The following is a 4635-nucleotide window of genomic DNA, read 5'->3' as shown; positions in this document are numbered from 1 at the left end:
CCAGCAAGCAAGTCAGCTCGTAGGTACGCAGCATCTTCCCGGGACTGAATTTGTTTATATATCTTTGTGTCATCGGCAAACATGGCAACGACTCGTCAGATGAGGAAATGGGGCCTTGCGGTACTCCGGAGCTGACAGGCAGAGGATCAGAGGTTTCACCCAGCACTGTTACATCTTGGTAGTGACCCATCAGGTAAGAGCTAAACCACTGCAAGACGCTGCCTCCAAATCATTTATAATTTCAGCTTTTGTCTTATAGATTCCTTCAGTCCTTGATCAAGTATGGCACCAGACATTCAAGGTGTGGGATTCCGTCCCTTAAGCCTCTTGGTCTGTACATAGTCAGAGACCGCTCCAGAGGATGTCTGGCAAATTCAAATCACCCGAAATTACCAAATTGTCGAACTGGTCACCAACTTCATGCAGGAAATGTATCGAATACATCCATCCAACTTGGGTATCATTGGGTTGCCTATAGGAAAAACAAGAAGATTCTTCGACCAGTAAGCGTAGTAATTTTGGCAAAAATGATCTAAAGCTGTTGCAGTTCAGCTTCCGATTCAGGTTTAAATTCTTTGACGGCTTTGAAGGAGGCTGGTTTGATTACGATAAGAACTCCACCACCACTTCGATCAGACCGATCTCTCCTAAATATTGTTAAGCCAGAATGCAATATTTCAGTTGCTGATATTTTGGTTCAACCATGTCTCATTGACGCATATAACGTCAGAGTTTTCGGCGTACACCAGGTCCTGGAAGCGATGGAGGTTACACAGGGATTGCCAGTTTATTGTGCTTACTAGCAGTCGAAGCAGAAACCGGTCCAGGGGACGTTAGGATTGATGTCACTAGACATCAAGAGGCGAAAGGTAGCATCTGAGTTGTTGTAGTAACAAACGTGGCACATTTTCATAACATGGCACAGTAATAAGTGCTGACTAAATAGCCAAAAACAGAAAAATAGCAACGGCTTTCACAGACCTCCTCCACTGACGACCTGATTCCCTTAACAACGTCAACAATCCATCGAAGGAGTAATTGTTTTCGGGAAAACGACAATACAAATTGTAAGAATGAAATAGGGTAAAAGGAGTCCAAGACTAGCGGTACCTCCAAGACTACAGGTCGTTTGACCACGGGTCATCCTTCTGTCATTATATCGTTTTAGCCCGTGTGCATGCTCAAACCGTACCACATGGAAGACAAAATTACTACATTGTCATATATATACATGGCTGAATCTCGGTCTAAGTCAGTAAGGTGGAACTGAGGTGCCAACCAAAGGGATCTGTCTCATTTGGTCTAGGGGCCGACTTTTCTCTCCCTCACTGTCTTGTCGGGGACAAGGTATCGGAAAGCAGCGCGGAACCATCTTCCAGCTGCCATAAGCGAACCGCGGGCCGAAATCTCGTGATGCATCGTCATGGTACAACGCTCCGGCAAAGTGTGCAGAAGTACCGCTGTCGGCTGTATTTTTCTCTCTTTTTCAGCCATTTTGATATTAAGGCTGGCAAGTCGCCCGAAGACATCGTAGGGAAAGAGGCGTTTCATCCATGTTCCTTGTCAAATTGTTCTTAGCCTTTAAGCCAATTCTGCACATTAAACACGTTCCCTTGAAAATATAATATCGATAAATACATCTACGCGCAGGGAGGATTGCGACCCTTAGGTGTCCAAGATCAAGGGCTAATCACAGGGTTAATAATAATAATAATAATAATAATAATAATAATAATAATAATGATGATGATGATGATGATGATGATGATGATGATGACAATAAGATGGTCGAAAAATATGCTAAAGAAGCAGAACAGCAGTCCTGGCTCGGAGCTTTCACCACCAAACAACTCCAAGATAAACAAATGCCACCTACAGCCAATCCAATCCTAAAGAAATGGAAAAATATCCCCGACATCGTATACAGCGTAAACAGGAGCATACGCCAACAACTTCTACCAACCAAATCCTACCAGCAAAATAAAGCACAACTGAAGATTACAGACACCAAATGCAAAATGTGTGGCACCGCCACTGCGTCAACCACTCATGTGCTGTGTGCTTGCCCAAAGATCGCACAAAGTCTCTATAAAGCAAGACATGACAGATCGTTAAGACGTATCTATCACCACCTACTAGAAAAGTACAACTTTCAGGAGAACGACAATGAAGAATGAAAACGCGAAAATTCTTTGGGATGTACCTTTCCAACTTCAAAAGGCACCAGAAAATGGAGCAAATAAAATAGACATGGCAGTATACAACAAACTGACTAATAATTGGACACTACTTGAAGGCACTGTCTGCCAAGTTACAACTGAAACAGCTAAGAAACAGGAAAAATACACTGAACTACGTGCAGGCATCAAACAACTTTATAAAAACAAAAGCGTTAAACAAATCAATATTGTTTTCGACTTTCTCGGAGGCTACCATGAGGAGTTAAGGAAAGGATTAAGCTCAATAACGAACACTGACAGAAAGCTGCCCTTCCTTAATGAACGCTGTCAGAAATGGATTATATGCCAGAACGCAAATATAGTTAAGAAGTTCTATGAATACGTATAAACTGTTTGAATGTAATGAAAATGATTGAGTGTAACATAACTATCCCAGACCCGTGTCCGCAATTTATGTAAATAATTCATGAAAACAAAAATGAAATCTTCAATAATATAATAATAATAATAATAATAATAATAATAATAATAATAATAATAATAATAAAAATAATAATAATAATAATAATAATAATAATGATAACAGAAATTTTGTTAAAATGAGCTTTGGTGAATAGCGAAGTGAAAAGTTGTCTTCAGAGCCGATTTCAACGATTTCTGCCTGGTACTTTTGTCGCCTTCAGGCTGACTGCAGTTCCCGGACACCAATCACCCCTGCTGTCCCCTATGAGTCCGCCGAACTCAGAGGGCCCTTTAATTTCTTGCTCCAAACATTAAAAAATAATAATAATAATCTGACACAGGGACGACCACAAACCACTAATCCTAACGTGAATAACTCCTGACTCGCGGGGATTTCAGAGGTCGATGCCTCGACGACTTCAAACAAAAGAGACACGTACGTGATCACTTGTGGGCTTGCTGTTAGCCTGCGAATGTAGACGGATTTCCGGCTGCTGTTGATCACGCCGCCAAGTTGTTAGGATATGAAATAGTTTTTATTATCGCCTTTATATTGACAGCTGACATACACAGCGTGATTGGAGATAGAAAGAACAACATAAGATGTATCGGTCAATTCCAAGCGCGATCATCCCCCCCCCGGGCAACCCCCGGGCATTTGACCCCTGTTCGGCTCCACATAGTGGGGCATTTGGCGCAAATAGAAACCCGACCCATCGGGCATTTGACCCGTCGAAAAAATGTTGGTCAGCGGTCGCGTTTAAAAATGATTTGTATTCCATGTAAGCCATTTAATACTACCATAGAGAAGCGTTCCAACAAATATATCTGAGATTGTTTTTGGCATGGCGGGGTTACATATTGCCCTTCGCTTCTCATTTTCAGTGGTATGTCCAAGTTCCCTCAAGCTTCGTTCTCGCTTTGGTTGGCGTTCGAAGCTCGACTTGTTGGCATGTCTAGGTTTCATAACATAGTGTTTTTTATTATTGTTCTTGTTATCACTGTCTTTTAACAAACCGTTCACAGTTCTACTTGTAATAGAAATATATATTCCTGAAGTGAATGTGCTTTACATTTTTTTTGTGATAAAGTTGCATGCTTTTAAATTTATAGGTAAACGTAAACGTAAATGCCCATTGTATTGCAACAAGAGATGATTATCATCCAGTTTATTTAATCAATGCGTAAACTATTTAACAAATCATGCAGTCAAATATTTTGCGAAAAATGGACACGTATTTGCAAACTTCATGTACATTAAATATAAAAGAAAAGCGAGTATCGGTACATATATCGTTCAACTCTCTGTTTGTTGAGTTTCGTATGTGATGTTACGATTATCTTTAATAATAAATTGTTTTAAATTTGTGAATGTATCAATTTCGTTGATTTTTATATAAATAGAGCTAGCGAATACAAAAAAAAACCAACACGATGACTTTTCAGCCCCAACCAGTGGGGCATTTGACCTAGAAATCGGCCCATATAGCGGGGAATTTGATCAGGCATTTTTAAAAAAAGTCAAATGCCCTGGGGTTTGCCCGGGGGGGGGCATGATCGCTTTTGGAATTGACCCAGACATAAGATGGAAAACAGTGGAGCTGCCGTTACTTGCCTTCATTCAGATGTCTTGAAAGGCCCTTTGAAATACCTAAATGACAGTTTTTCCTACCCGGCCTTTTAATACTATTCCTGAGTTTTTGAAATCCCTACCCTTTTATAACAAAAATGGTTCCCCTTTCGGGCGGAGCTGAGCCTCCCCATACAGTTCATTACAGGAAGTACCCCCCGCGGGCGGGGGACCGGGGTCGCATGCTCTAACCACGTTGAACTGGAGGATTTCTCTAACTTTTAGTCCCGTTCTCCAATTTCACCCACACACACACAATCTCCCTTTCCTTGACATTAAATGGGGGACTGGGTGCGAGACCGCGTGCAGAGATGTTACACTAAAATAAGGGTTACATGACGAGAAAACCTTCAAAGAACCTGT

Source organism: Pavona decussata, unplaced genomic scaffold (assembly GCF_977016875.1).
Source record: "Pavona decussata unplaced genomic scaffold, jaPavDecu1.1 SCAFFOLD_58, whole genome shotgun sequence".
Lineage (NCBI taxonomy): Eukaryota > Metazoa > Cnidaria > Anthozoa > Scleractinia > Agariciidae > Pavona > Pavona decussata.
The sequence above is the reverse complement of the archived record's forward strand: the minus strand, read 5'-3'. Positions refer to the sequence as shown.